We start from the raw sequence: 15,539 nt of genomic DNA, 5'->3' as shown, positions 1-15,539 counted from the left end.
ACAGTCAAAACACTATGTATAACTTTTGACTCCCCCAAAACTCAACTACTAATACCCTACTGTTCGTCGTAATCCTTACCAGTAACATAGTCAATTAACACATATTTTGTATTGTTACGTGTATTACATGCGATATCCTTATAATAAAGTAAGCTAAAGAAAATGTTACTGAGAAAATACATTTACGGTACTGTAAAAAATCCACATACAAGTGGATGCCTGCAGATCAAACTCATGTTGTTCAAGGTCAACTGTACACACTGCATGACATTTATGGGAAATTAACCCGTAGTGATAAAAATCAGATCAATTACACAGGTCCAGGATGTGGTGTAAATTAGTTGGGAAAAGACACTAGGGGATTTGGGGATGGGAGTGGAAATATTTTGTATGTCAGTGTGGGTAGTGGTTACTACAATGTGGATAGTAAGTTTTCATAAGTCACCAAACTGTACGTTGAAAAGAATGCATTTTTATAGAACTATCCTACAACCCAGTAATTGCACAACTAGGTATTTATGCAAAGGATACAAAAATGCTGACTCAAAGGGGCACATGCACCCCAACGTTTATAGCAGCGCTATGAACAATAGCCAAAGTATGGAAAGAGCCCACATGTCAATCAAGGGATGAATGGATAAAGAAAATGTGGTGTATATATATATATATATATATATATATATATATATACAACGGAGTATACTCAGCAATCAAAAAGAATGAAATCTTGGCCATTCGCAACAACATGGATGGACCAGAGTGCATTATGCTAAGCAAAATAAGCCAGTCAGAGAAAGATAAATATCATATGATTTCACTCATATGTGGAATTTGAGAAACAAATTTATATTTGTTTATATAAACAGATGAATACGGGAGAAAGGACGGAAAAATAAGATAAAAATAGAGAAGGAGGCAAACCATAAGAGACTCTTCAATACAGAGAACAAAGTGAGGGTTGCTGGAGGGGGGGATGGGCTAAGTGGGGGATGGGCATTAGGGAGGACCCTTGTTAGGATGAGCACTGGGTGTTGTGTGTAAGTGATGACTAACTAAATTCCACTCCTGAAAAAACAAATAATTAAAAAAGTGAAAAAGAAAAAAAAAGAAAAATAAACAGTGCATTTTTATATGTTAATTATGCCAATACAGTTAAAATATACGTCTACTGGAGGAAAATTTGTCCTTTCAGTGAGCTGAAGATGGGTCAGAAAGGAATGAGACTAGAGGCAGAGGTCTCAGGTCACCCCCCGGGAGCAAGCGGGAAACCCAGGCGTCCTTCCTGGGTTTGGTCTTTCAAACCAAGCCCAGGTTCAGAGCGCAGAGTAAAAGGACACACAAACTAGCAATCAGGGAGGAAGGCGGTACAAACACCCAGCAGCAACTGACACACGTTCCGCAAAATGAAAAGAGTGGATTTGATTAGTCACTGGTACACCCAGCCAGGCCCTAAGGGTGCCACGCAGTGTGCATAAACAGGAAAACCGGTTTGCTGGCTACCGCACTAAGCCTGCTGTCACAAGGCAGTGGAGACGGAAATCACTAGAGTTTGGCAAACGCGTGGATGTGAGAAGGAGCTTCAGAGACAACCTGGTCTCGGCAGCCTGGGTTCCCACAAGAACGTCGGGGTGCGGGGAGGTCATGAACCAGAGAGATCCACTCAGAAGACAGGCTGTGGCAGAGAAGGGGAAGTATTTAGCCTGGGAAATTCTGAGCTCAAGGTGCCCACAGGACAACCAGGCGATGCCCAGCAGTGACTCAGAACATTAAACACAGGAAAGGCCACTGGAACAACACACGCGGGTTCAAAGGCCACTAGCATAATCCTTGTTCTTTTATACTGAGTGCCTTGGCAACTGCTGTTTCTTTTGTGTGAAACACTTTCCCTCTCCCCCACATCTATTCTACTTTGTCTAAAAGACCAGTTCAAATGAAACCATAAAAGTGGTCCTGCACTTATGCAGGCAAAGTCAACAGCTTTGGCCCCCGGGCATCTTACCGTGCTAATTGGGAGGGAGTGGAAAGGCTGGACTGAGAAGGGCCTGAACTCTGGGGTCAGAGTGATCTGGGTTTGAATCCTCTGCCAATCACACTGGCTGTGTGATCCTGAATAATTCACCGCGTCTGGAGTCTCAGAGTCCTCCGCGAAATGGAGAGAACATCAAACTCAAAAGGTCATTGTATTTAACGAATAAACGCCTAACTGCGGCTGCCTGGCTGTGGAAACCGTGACATAGTGTGTTGTAATTGTTTAAAAGACCTGTTCTCTCTCCCCTTCTAGACCGAGTGCCCCACTGGGCTCCCTGGGTCTCCTTGAGTAGGCGCTCACATCATGCTTGGCGCTACACAGAGCTGGAAAAAGACGTGGAGGAGGGACCCCCGTGGTCCATTCAAGCCGGGGTCATTGGAATCCTGAGCAGGTTCCGCTGTGAATTCACTCAGAAGCCACATCTGTGTTTTGGAAGACGCAGCAATGAGGCCAGCAGCAGCCTGCCACCTTCTGCCAGAAAGGAGAGAGAGAATGTCTGCAACTGTGAGTCACTGTATAGGTTTCACTGCAGATCCACCTTGGGGAGCCCGGAGGCGGAGCCGGGGGCGGGGAGGGGTCTTGAGGGTCGATCCGTGTTCCCCAGGGGGAACCAGAGTAGAAGGCAATTCAGCCTGGGCTCGGGTACTGCGGGGAGGAGAGGGTGGCCTCTGCAAGGATGTTCCTGGGAGGGTGCCCTCGGGGCGGCGACAACCTCCCTCAAGCACCACGACAGCAGGGACAACGAGGATGTGACGCCGCATGGCAGACTTGCATCCCCAGAGCACCTCTGGGACCCTGGATCCTTCTCTGGAAAGCCCCACTCTGGGGAGCTAGCCTGCACGTTGCTGGGGACCAAGGAACAGAGTCCCGCAGGACAGGAAGCAAGGCACAGTTAAGGTGCCGGCAAGCCGCAGACTTAGCAGCTCGGAGGCCGACTGCGACCCGAAACGCGAGACGCCCAGAGCGACCCGACCCAAGTGCGCGCGAGGACACAATTCCGCCGGCAGCGCCCCTCCTCCCCGGAGCGGAGGCCCGGCCCTCGGGGCGTGGCCCGGAAGCTACCGACCAATCCGTGTCGCGAGGCTTGGTCACGTGACCGCCGGTCGGCCGAGGGTTTCCTGCCTTCCGCCTCGCAGCTCCGCCCAACGCGGCGAAAGGCCGCTGCCACCACGCCGGCGAGGAGCTTCTCGCGAGAGCAACCCAGACATCCTGGCCTCCCGTTGGTCCGGCGCTGGCTGGCACCGCGCCCTCGAACCGAGAGCCGTGAAGTGCGGTGGCTCCGGTACAAGTGATGGAGGCGCCCCCAGGACAGCAGGCTCGTCGGGGCTGCCTTGGCTTCTTCTTGCCGCATCCAGCCAGGCCCCGGGGACCCCGAGGCCCTGGACGTGCACTTCCCGGGGCCGGAAGCGGCGACCGGGTTTGCAGGCGTCCGTGGGGGCCTCGGCTCGCATGATTTCCCGGCTTCTCAGAATCTTTGTCGCCACTGCCACTACACCCACTGAAAATCTGAGGCACGAGAGAACATTCCAGCAGGAAATCCAGGGTCGACCTCATCTGAGATGTGATGTGAGCACCGCTCTTGTTTGCGCGTTCCACGGTGCTCAAGCGTCTCCCCAGAAGGGTTCACCTATCCTTTAACCACCCTGCGGGGCGCGCTTTGTCCTCCCCCTTTTAGAGACGAGGAAACCGAGGTGCCGACAGGTTTGAGGAACTTGTCCATTGCACAAAGCCAGGCTTCGCATCTCAGCGTCTCCGACCGGAACCCTCCCCATCCTCCGGCTGCTTCTGAATGAGCAGCCTCAGGACCCTGCGGTCTGGAGGGAAAGGTTTGGCCAAATGCCACCAAGCACTGGTCAGGGAACGGGCTGCACACTTGATGCCCTGTCCCCGAGGCGCCAGCCGCGGAGCCTAACCTCAGATGTCCAGTAGAAGACAGCCTGTCACCGGTACCCACCAGAGCCCCTTCCGTGTTTCCAGCCTCCCGTGCTGCACCTGGTTCCCCAGTGCCAAGCTGGCGTGGACCTGGAGGAAGGAGGAGGCAGACCGTGGACCCCAGCTGTGGTGACAGTGCCCTGGCTATGAAAGGGCCACTTCTTAGCCACGGGGCTGCCAGGAGTGCAAAAAAATGGGCTTCCTCAGATACACTTCTCCGAAGGAACTCCTAAGGGGATATGAAAATTGTCCCATTTATATTTATTCATATCAGATGAACATTCGTTTCAGGCCCAACATGATACCTTCGTGGAGCCAAACGAATCTACTACTTAAGCCACTTGCGGGTGAGTCAGAGCCCACTACCACTACCATTTAAAACATCCCCTGGAGGGGCGCCCGGGGGGGGGGGCTCAGTCGGTTAAGCATCTGACTTTGGCTCGGGTCATGATCTCACGGTTTGGGAGTTGGAGCCCGGAGTCGGGCTCTGTGCCGACACCTCGGAGCCTGGAGCCCGTGCTTCGAGTTCTGGGTCTCCCTCTCTCTCTGCCACTCCCCACCCCGCACTCTCTCTAAAAAATAAATAAACATTTAAAAAAAAGAAAAAAAAACATTCCCTGGAAATGCCTGAAGTTACCATTAGCGGTTCTCTGAGATTAAGAATCATCCTGTCTGGGGCGCCTGGGTGGCTCAGTCGGTTAAGCGTCCGACTTCGGCTCAGGTCACGATCTCGCGGTCCACGGGTTCGAGCCCCGCGTCGGGCTCTGGGCTGATGGCTCAGAGCCTGGAGCCTGCTTCCGATTCTGTGTCTCCCTCTCTCTCTGCCCCTCCTCCGTTCATGCTGTGTCTCTCTCTGTCTGAAAAATAAACGTTAAAAAAAAAAAAAAAAAAAAAGAAGGGAAGATTCCTTAAAAAAAAAAAAAAAAAAGAATCATCCTGTCTAGATTCATTGACAAATGAGATGTATTAAAGCCCTGAATTTCTGATAGAGGGGAGGTAAATCAAAGCACTGGGTTCCTGGGAAGAGGGAAGAGAGAACACAAGGGGAAAGGGCCCCCCCCCTCCCAGGAGGGACTCTAGAGAGATCTAAGCGGGATCTCTCCGCTTAGTGCAAATCTGTCGGAAAGTGCAAATCCCTACTCAGTACTCCCCAAACCTTAGAAGGGTGCTCTTCTGCCCTCTGGGGTTCTGAGACCAGATGAACCTACTCAGTGTTCACAGCCACCTGTGGTCACACTCTGGGGATATGAATCCGAAGGCTCTCTGCTAACCAAACTTCCCTCCGAGCAGCAGAAATCGGAACCGTTTCTTTCTCCCGTTCCAGGAAGCAAAGCACAGCCATATTCAGAAAATAATGAGAAAGACCATTAAGTCAAAGGAAAAAGGAAAACAAGTCAATAAATCAACTGTGTGTGGCACTACAGAAAAGATTAAGAACGCCAAGGTGACATAAGCATTAAACATTGTTATTAATCTGGGGAAACTTGATTCCAGTCACAATGTTCTTTCCTCTACCAGGCAGTGTGCACCTCTACGTGAATTAGGAAAAGGCATCCCTTCCTCAAGATACGTTATTGCTGTCGGCCGGAAAAAACCTAGGATGACCTCTATGAGAATGGTGTCCCTGAAGTTGCTCAGTGCGTGACATGCGCCACTGTACAGGGTGGCCGGGAATGCAAAGCACGCTTGGATATCCTTCACGGCAGAGGGTCATACAGGCCACTGATCAGGCTGAAGCTTCCCAAGCGCCAACTACAGTTTCCTTTGTGATCAGGAGCTGAGATAAAAGACAGGTGTCGCAGATGTCTGAGCAGCCCCTGTATCTGTAGGGCTCAAAGAAGTAGGGTCTCCTTTGGTGACCTCAGGGGCACTCACAATACATAATCACAGAGGGGCTGTGCATCCTGGCTTGTATGCAGCTGCTGCTTGCCATCATATGACACTTAATATTGTAGGTACTGTGAAAAAAAAAAAAAAAAAACCAGGGAGCCTGGGTGGCTCAGTCGGTTAAGCATCTGATTTCAGCTCAGGTCACAATCTTGCAGTCTGTGAGTTCAAGCCCCACATCAGGCTCTGTGCTGACAGCTCAGAGCCTGGAGCCTGCTTCAGATTCTGGGTCTCCCCCTCTCTCTGCCCCTCCCCTGCTCATGCTCTGTCTCTCAATAATAAATTAACGTTAAAATTGTTTTAAATAAATAAAAAACACATAATTTATTAGGTTTGCTTTTTGCCCAGATAATCTGAGGCTTGTATTTGATGCTGATTTGGATCCACTGGTCCACATGCTGCGTATCATACTATAGTTACATTGTGTAGAATTATTTATTTTCAAAGGTGTGGACTTTGAAACAAAATCCACACGGGGGTCGTGGGGAGTGGTTATAGTCTGCACAGCCATTGACCCATTATCAGTCTTCTCGTGAAACAAAAGTCTGTCAAGAGTGCTTTGTATTTTCTCAGACGATGAAAACAAATACTCAAGCAGATTTAGAAAGAGCAACCGTTTCTGGATGTATCCTTCGAAGGAAAAGATGATTTTAAAAACAGTTTTTCTAACAGTAAGCAAAGAAAAAGAGATAAGGTCATATAAAATAAAGACAGCAGAATAAAAAATAAAAATAAATTTAAAAAAAAGAGGTTAGGGATGGAGAGAGCCAAAGCATAAGAGACTCTTAAAAACTGAGAACAAACCGAGGGTTGATGGGGGTGGGAGGGAGGGGAGGGTGGGGGATGGGTATTGAGGAGGGCACCTCTTGGGATGAGCACTGGGTGTTGTATGGAAACCAATTGGACAATAAATTTCATATATTGAAAAAAAATAAAAAATAAAGACAGCAGGAAGGGGACTAACACGAGACACAAGGGCTCCCGGAGGCTCGTGCTGGTGTTGTCCATGGACACAGGAAAACACACGCTGCATCTGGGGATACGGTGAAAAGCAAGTGGCATTGAGTAAAACAAGTAATTTTTTTTATTCAGCTACCACTAGTCTATTAGAGAACAAATTTCTTCTTTGGGGACACAACTGTGTTACGCTGTACCGTAGATTAGTATTTTCCGAGATTGGTGACTGTAGTATTTCTGTCCTCACATGTTTTTCCCGGATGTTGCCGTACTCCCTTCAGGAGGTGGTGTCTCTGTCCGCCTCCCCTTGAAACTCCCCTTGGAACACAGAGCCTTCGTGAATAGAATTCGATGTCTGGAGTGCATCGGGAGCAGCACTGCCCACTCCTAGGGCCAGGGCACAAAGGCAGTTAGGGGCTCGGCCAGTATCCTCAGTGCTCTGGAGTTTGTCCTTTCTCCACCGCGCCCCACACACACCTCTCCTCTCTCTCCGTATCTTTCCTTCCCCATCTCTGCCTCTCTCTCTCCCCCTTGAAACCCAAGCACCTTGCTGTGAGGTGCCCAGAGCACGGCCTGGCCCTGAAAGAGCTGAGGTCCAGGGGCTCTTGGAGGAGGAAAGGCTCTGGGAGAAACATGGGAGTAAACTGCAGGACAGAGATAAAGGCAACTAGAAGTCCAGGGAGAAAATGTTCTCTCCAGGAGAGGGAATGAAATCTCAGTAAATGAGTTGGCTCTGCATGAAACAATTATTCCACTGTCTTAATACTGAGAGTAGATGGCGGGGGTGGACGGGGGGGTGGGGGAGGAACAGGTGGGGCAAATAGAAATTCTACTTTCGTAATAGAAAACTCAGCAGGTCATATGAAAAAGAGGGGTCTCAGGAAATAACAGTATAAGCTCATATGGAGGTATGATTGGCAGACTCATGGTCTCCAAAGATGCCCAGGTCCTAATCCCTGGAACCTAACATGACAAAAGGGATTTTGCAGATATGATGAAGTCAGTGACCTTGAGGCAGGGAGATGATGCCAGATCATCCAGTGAACCCAGTGTACTCACAAGAGGCCTTGAAAGATAGGGGAGGGAGGCAGGAGGGTCGGAGAAGAAGAGCCACGGAAGCAGAGGTCCAAGGGACGTGCCTGATGGAGGAAGGGGCACGAGCCAAGGAACACGGGTGGCCTCTAGAAGCTGGAAAAGGCAAAAAGACACAGTTTCTCCCCTGGAACTTCTGGAAGGGACCATCCCCACCAACACCTTGACATTAGCCCAGTGACACCCATTTCAGACTTCTGACCTCCAGAACTGTAAGACAATAGACCTGTGTTGTTTTAAGCCACTAAGTTTTTGGTAAGTTTAAAAGCAGCAATGGGAAACGAACACAGGAAGAAACGCCCAGAAGGAAGAACAAGAAGGGTTGGAAGAATGTCCTGGGAAGTGTGATCACGCGGGGAGAGGGACTCCAGTCTGTTACCCTTCCACTATATGCCTCTGATAACTTTGGTAAAAACTGTACAAATTCAACAAGGGATCCTGACGTAGCAGTGACTCAGAGAGGAGGACGTGAGCAAACTGTAGTCCCCATAAGGAGGGAGCCTGAACACTTAAAACCACAGGGTTCCACACGCACCTTCTGTGTGCCCCCCCCCCCAACACACGCAAGGCATTAGGAGGGACTTCAAAAGATGCTCAGGCCCCAGCACTCGGGGGTCCGTCACTCCCACTTGCCTCCCACCTTGGAAGAGCCAGAGCCAGGCAGCACCACCCTGGTGGCAGGGCCCCAAGGCCAGCGAGTGCTGGGAGTCCGCGAAGATGGGGATGGGTTGGTCAGAAGGAACTGCTCGAGCTGCCCTGGAAGAACTGGAGTTGGGGGATCCAGGCACAAGAAGACAAAAGCCAGAAGAAGGAAGCGAGAATCGTGTGTTGGGGGACACTGGAGACGAGCGGAAGGCTCCATGTGGACGGGACCCGCCCCGAGGACAAGGTGTAGGGGAAGCATACAACCCACGGCTGCAGGTTTGCACACTGTCGTGTACAGCTAGGCGTGCCAGGGACGCTGACATGGCTCAGACCCATTCAGAGCAGTAACCTCCGGTGGGCAGGTCCCAGCTTGAGCCCATGACCCTTCCCGTGAGATACCATCTACTGAGAATTCACTAACACTCTAGGCACTGGGAATCCTGTGACAAGCGGCACAGCCTGGGAGCCTCCCTGGGGCTCACATTCCAGAAGGGACTTGATGGTGAACACCTGCGTTAATGCCCAAGGGCGCTGAGTGCTTTGAAGGCAGGCAAGGGAACCGGGTGTGCTGTTTCAGATGGTGGAACCAAGAAATGACTGAGAAAATGACACTCGAGCCAGAGGGCACAGCAGCTAGCTGCTTGGGACCTGCCTCAACTTACCTATCGTGGCCCCGTGGGTTAGCTATCCTCCGGAACCAAACGAGGTTCCTTCGCACCTGTCAGTAACACTGATGACAGCCCCACTGCCACAAAAAGCCATTCCAGATGTTTGCTCCCATTTGCAAACGTTACGGCTCAGCTGCCCCGCTCTGCTCGCCACAGGCACTTAAGAGCTGTTTGCCACACTGGGCTGGGCGATCTCCAAAGACAGACGCAGACACATGGTGACCTTCCATATCAGGGCGTTGAGAACATGGCACGTTCAGGAGCTCACTGAACACGCTGTTCTCCCGCCGATCCCTCCTGGAGCCCCTGCTCGCTATATAAGGCTGTGCAGCCACACTCATGTAGACATACAGTCATCAGCACGGGTTTGGTGTTGCTATCTTTGGAAATAGTACACGTCGTTTGAGCCTCACTGAGGGCATGTCCACCTGTGGCTATCTTTTGGCAGGGCGTCAGCCTTACAGAGGCACGCACATGCCCACGCCACTCAGCAGAAGGAATTCGGGCACGTGGCATTGGAGCCCTGAAGTGGTCCTCCTCTTTTTTAGGGACAGAGGAGGTAAGACTGGGTTGAGAGTTCAAGTCGACTTGCTGAGCGTTAGCAGCAGTGGCTCCTAAAGTCCACTGTGCTTAAAGATCAATTAGGTGCGTATTGAAAATGCAGATCCTGAGGTCCCAAGACCCAGAGCTTCAGATTCAGTCTTGTCTGAAGAGGAGGCTGGACTTCTGCCATGCCCAGGATGCCCCGGAGCTCCGGATGCTGGTGGTCCACACGCCTCGAAATCTGTTTTACCACCAAAACCTAGTGTTGGGGGCAAGTTTTTTGAGATGCCACCCCCAAGGCTGCCATAGTCAGCTGTAAAGAACACGGAACAGTTTCGTGTTGAAACCAAAGCACAGGGGCACCTGGGTGTCGGTTAAGTGTCCGACTTCGGCTCAGGTCATGATCTCACGGTTCGCGGGTTTGAACCCCACATCAGGCTCTGTGCTGACAGCTCAGAGCCTGGAGCCTGCTTCGGATTCTGTGTCCCCCTGTCTCTCTGTCCCACCCCTGCCTGTGCTCGCTCTCTCTCTCTCTCTCTCTTTCAAAAATGAATATTAAAAAAATAAAAATAAATTTTAAAAAAACCAAAGCGCAAACCCCGCCCGAAGTTTAAGCAGAGAAGAGGTCTAGAGAGATGCTTGTAGAGAGGGGCGTGTTTTTCAACTTACGTCCTTCCCGGAGTCCCAGGCTCCTCCCTCCAAGATCTGCCTTCCCCTTGGAGTTATGGAGTTTTTTTTTTTAAACTGAGATTTCCAGGGGCGCCTGGCTGGCGCAGTTAAGCATCCAACTCTCAATCTCGGCTCAGGTCATGATCTCACAGTTCATGAGTTCAAGCCCCGAGTCGGGCTCTGAGCTGATGGTGCAGAGCCTGCTTGGGATTCTGTCTCCCCCTCTCTCTGCCCCTCCCCCTGCTTGTGCTCTCTCAAAATAAATAAAAAATTAAAAATAAATAAATCTCAGATTTCCATTATACCCACCAAAATTCCAATCCTAGATCAAAGCCTCTTTCCTTTTATCTCCTGAGTATCACCAAAATTAGCTGATATTTGCAAAAGAATGTTAATAAAATGCTGCAGAAAACTAGGGGCATCCTTATTAAAAATGCAAATAGCCATGAAGGTGCAAGTTTCCAACATGTAGGTTTCTGGTGCTAACACGAGCATTCGTCCGCCACCCCCACCCCCACCCCCCCAGGGCCCTGGGCTCCTGCTGGTCCTCCTGCTGGCCTCCATCTGTCTCCCAACCCTTCCCTCCTCCAAGAACCACCGAGGCCGGAAACGGAAAGATGGCTTCTTACCCCACGTGCCCACACCCCCCCACCCTGGCATGCCGGTGCCCCCCAAGGCGCTCTGGTCTCTCTGGCCCCAAGCGCTGGGCTCCAGGCTCTGCAGGGATGATTTCGCGCACCCCCCATTCAGCACACGCCTGTCCCTGCGTGGGTAAGCACGATCGATATACCTGCCACAACAACCCACATGCGTGTCCCCTGCAGAACCGCTCTGGCACTCCATGGGTCGCTGCGTCCGTGGAATACAGCAAAGACTTGAGAGCCGATCCCTTGGAATCACGGCCAGTAAAAAAAATGTCAAAGTCTCCAGGTCAAGAAGGTCAAGAAGTTGAAGACTACTCTCCCCTTCGCCGAGTCTCGGGGTTCCCCGCTTCGGACACACACCGACCTGAAGTCTTAGCCTCGGAACCAGCTCTTAACCGGTCGAAGAGACCACGGCCGGCCGCAGCGACTAGATTTCCATAGCAAAAAAAGAAAGACAAGAAGTCGTGACACGATCAAGTGTTTATTTGGCTTTAGTGAGTGAATTCACGCGCAATGTCGTGTAACTCCATTAACATTCGATTGCATTTGGACGTTTAACGGATCACCTTCACTGAAAAGAATCGGGTCCCACCGAAGGGAGGCTGTCCTGGAAAATCCCGGATGTGTGGTTGCCGTAGTAATCGATGCCTTCTAGAACAAATCCACGCTTGGCTAATTACAGCCTTCTATTTTTAAACTCATCTACATTCTCCCCCCCCCCAACATTTCTCACGCTACTTCAGCAATAAAATACTGTTACTGTTATCTGTACAGCCTGTGCTGATCTCAAAATAACTTGTTTCCAGTTAGCCCCTGCGGGAGGCAGCGGCGCTCAGTCGGACAAGAGATACCTTTGAATGACCCCCGAACGCTTTACGCCATAGGGATACAAGGGCAGCACCCATCCAGGGGCACAGCCACCTCCTGAGCACCTGCGGTCTGGGGGTCGGGGAGAGGCCTGCTCAGCGGTCTGCCCACCACCTCCCTGAGCCAGGCCCAGGCCCCCACCGCCTCACGGGAGGTCCTTTGGTCACCAGCCGCGGAAGGGACGGCAGAATAGCCCCGGGGCCCACATGAAGATCAGTCAGGAGCCTGTCAGGGCATCACCCGGCCAGGTCAGAGCCCCACACCCCCAGCCTGAGAAAATGCTTCCTGCAGCCCCCTACTCTCTGGGCTTCTGACAAAAAGCCTGGCCGCCCGGGGTCCTGCTAACTCCCTCTGAAGGCCTGGCCCTCCCACCGGCAGGGCGGTGGGTGCTGTGGAAATAGACGAAGACCTGCCGGTGAGAGCAGGCAAAGATCATCATTTACCCGCAGCTTGCTCTAGCAAAGGAGTCGGCCACCATCACCTGCTGCCTTCGCTGCGAGGTCTCTGCTAACAACGTACCACAAAGCACGTGCCTCCGACAGTCCAAATTTACCCATTCAGAGTTCTAGAAGGCAGGAGTCTGAGATCATGGTCTCTGAAGAGCCAGGCTCCCTCTGAAGGTGCCAGGGAGAATCTGTTCCAGGCCTCTCTCCTAGCGGCTGGTGGCTTGTGGGCACACTTTGACGTGCCTTGGCTGGTGAATGCCTCACCCAGGCCTCCGTCTTCGTGTTCACACAGCGTTCTCATCTGGGTCCAAATGTCCCCTTTTTATAAGGATACCAGTCATATTGGATTAGGGGCCCCCTCTACCCCAGTATGACCTCATCTTAACTAATTACATCTGCGGTCATCTTATTTCCAAATAAGGTCCCATTCTGAGAGAGGGAGGATCAGGACTTCAACATACGAATTTCTGGGGGACACAGCCTGTAACGCTTGCTCTGGCAGAGACTCGCAAGCAAGCAAAGCAGGGAGTGGCAAAGCTTTATACTGGACCAGGGGGAAGGCTCCGTGTGGGCCGTGGTCAGAGGGTGTGGGGGCAGGGAAGCTAACCAGAAGGGCGGCATCCTTTGGGATTGGTTTCTCAGGTTGGCTGAGTTAGAAGCAGAGGCAAAATCTAGGGGAGCTGCGAGTCACTGACCAAGTCCTGACTGTTTGGGGCTGGTTGCTGCAGACGTTTTATGTTGTTTTTTTTGGTTTTTTTAATGCTTATTTATTTTTAAGAAAGAGTACGAGCCGGGGAGGGGCAGAGAGAGAGAGGGAGACACAGAATCCGAAGCAGGCTCCAGGCTCCGAGCTGTCAGTACAGAGCCCAACACGGGGCTTGAACCCACAAACCACGAGATCGTGACCTGAGTGGAAGTCGGACGCTCAGCTGACTGAGCCACCCAGGCAGCCTGAGGTTTTATGTCTATATACAGAGAGAGAGACTATATATACATATAGTCTCTCCATTGTCCATTTGTATATTAATTCTCTCAGTGCAGATGCCACGTTCTGCCAGCCTCAGGCTGCTGCTGGGGCCGGTGACCTGGAGGGACCTGCAGAGAGAGTCTGGAGCAGGTGGTCTGCAAAGCCCAGCACGGGAAAGGCTCAGTGCCCCCCCAAGAGCAGACCCATGATGGCGCAGCCCCACAGCGCAGACCTACTCAGGACCTCACCAGAGCAGAGGCTGATTACCCAGGGCCCCTTCCATAATCTTCTCTTTCTCTTTCCACCAGGCTGAGCAGCTGTGGGGGAGGAAAGTGTAGGCACACTGGCCAGCCGTCCTCAGGCTTCCAGATCGTAGCACCCCTTTCAGGACTCCAAAGAGCTTTTGTTTCTGTGGGAGACAACCATCAGTATTTATACCACGTTAGAAGGGAGAGATTTGGGGGGCGCCTGGGTGGCTCAGTCGGCTAAGCGTCTGACTTCGGCTCAGGTCATGATCTTGTAGTTCGTGGGTTTGAACCCTGCGTCTGGTTCTGTGTTGACAGCCGAGAGCCGGGAGCCCGCTTCGGATTCTGCGTCTCCCCCTCTCTCTGCTCCTCCCCCGCTCATGCTCTGTCTCTCAAAAATGAATAAACGTTAAAAAAAAAATTTTTTTTAAGGAAGTGAGAAACCTTTCAAATATTAAGCCCATTACGTGTTAATGTACGTAACTTATTTTTATGAAAAACATTTGTTTATTTATATTTTCCAAAAGAAAAAAATTGCAGAGATGGTAGTATTTTAAATGTATGCAAGTCTCTTGAATGTCTGGCTGAATAGAAGCCGGAGTCTCGTGTCTGCATTTCAACTGTTGTGATGTCACACATCACGCAGCCTCTGGAAAACCCCACGTCATGCTCGTGTGAACAAAAGCTTATAGCGTGGTAGAATTACCAGGAAAAGCAGTTCAACCTAGTCCCCGGGCCCTGCCATAGACTCATGCTCAGTAGCTGAAGCAGAGATCAATCAGCAAGCCTGCAAGGGAGGAGGGAGAGGGGTGCCTGGCAATGTGGGAGGAGGATTAGAAACCATCCAGGCCAAATAGACTCAAGTCTCACAAGTTAGGAAAATGCTCCAAACCTGAGCGAATAGACAAGAAATTTTAGACCCGAGTCAAAATTGGGGACTTTCAAGATCTTAACCTCCCGCCTGAAAATGCAAAGGGGCTTGCTCGCCCTGTCTCTCTCTCTCTCTCTCTCTCAAAAAAAAAGTGAGGGGCTCCTGGGTGGCTCCGTTGGTCGAGCTTCCCACTCTTGATTTCCGCTCAGGTCATAATCTCAGGGTCATGAGGTTGAGCCCCACGTCAGGCTCTGACTGGGTATGGAGCCTACTTAAGACTCTCTCTCTCTCCCTCTCTCTACCACTCGTGCTCTCTCGCTCTCTCGCTCTCTTAAAAAAAAAAAAAAAAAGCAAAGGCAAATGAAAAAAAAATAAATAATGTTTGTTAGTTCAATTTTCCCCCCACTAGTTCCTAGATTATATGCAATTAGAAACGGACTTAAGTAATGGATGCTGGGGATGCCGACGTTGTCTGGGTGGCCCTGGGGGCACCCGGGCCCTGGTTCGACCCACCGCAGCCCATGGAGCCCAGGGCTGTGAGCAGAGGGACAGCCACGGAGTAACCATGTGGGGGTGTCTTCCTTTTCCAGCCTTCTCTCCTCCCGGTCCTACCTTCTCTCCTTCTTCTTGAACTCCTCTTGGCATTTTCTTCTCCTCTCCCCCTCTGACTCTACTGTGTACCCCAAATCGTGGTTACCCCGACATTTAAGATGCAAGCAATAGCCAGCCACTTACTAGAGTAGATTAAAACTAATGCCCTTCTTTAAAAGGGTCGGTTCTATGTTATATAAACTTCACCTCATTTAAGAAATATACGAATGCCCTTATTTTAAGCCAAGTTTATTTTTTAATTGTTTAATCCTAGGAAAAGTATTTCATCCATTGGTTTATTTATTTATTATTTTCTAAATTTTTGTCATCCATTGGTTTAAATAAGGAAGAGTGACTTGGAACTTCAGAGTTCGTAAAACATAATATACAATATATGTGTTAATTTAAAAACTTTTTTATGTTTATTTTTGAGAGAGAGTGAGAGAGCACACGTGCGCATGCATGAGTAGGGGAGGGGCAGAGAGA

At 50.7% G+C, this 15,539-nt stretch overlaps 2 long non-coding RNA genes across 2 annotated transcripts; one reads left to right on the top strand and one right to left on the bottom strand.

The window, feature by feature from the left end:
* The first annotated feature begins 2,851 nt into the window (after positions 1 to 2,851).
* Positions 2,852 to 6,183, top strand: LOC131512842 (uncharacterized). Its single transcript, XR_009262334.1, has 2 exons — positions 2,852 to 4,308; positions 5,286 to 6,183. It is a non-coding gene; the product is annotated as an uncharacterized LOC131512842 (long non-coding RNA).
* A 731-nt stretch (positions 6,184 to 6,914) lies between these two features.
* Positions 6,915 to 13,328, bottom strand: LOC131512843 (uncharacterized). The gene is made up of 2 exons (XR_009262335.1): positions 11,213 to 13,328; positions 6,915 to 10,066 (listed from the first exon to the last, which is right to left on the bottom strand). It is a non-coding gene; the product is annotated as an uncharacterized LOC131512843 (long non-coding RNA).
* Between the last annotated feature and the right edge of the window lie 2,211 nt (positions 13,329 to 15,539).

The sequence above is a fragment of the Neofelis nebulosa genome, chromosome 5 (assembly GCF_028018385.1).
Source record: "Neofelis nebulosa isolate mNeoNeb1 chromosome 5, mNeoNeb1.pri, whole genome shotgun sequence".
In the NCBI taxonomy this organism is placed as follows: domain Eukaryota; kingdom Metazoa; phylum Chordata; class Mammalia; order Carnivora; family Felidae; genus Neofelis; species Neofelis nebulosa.
This window is presented reverse-complemented; position numbering and strand designations above follow the sequence as displayed.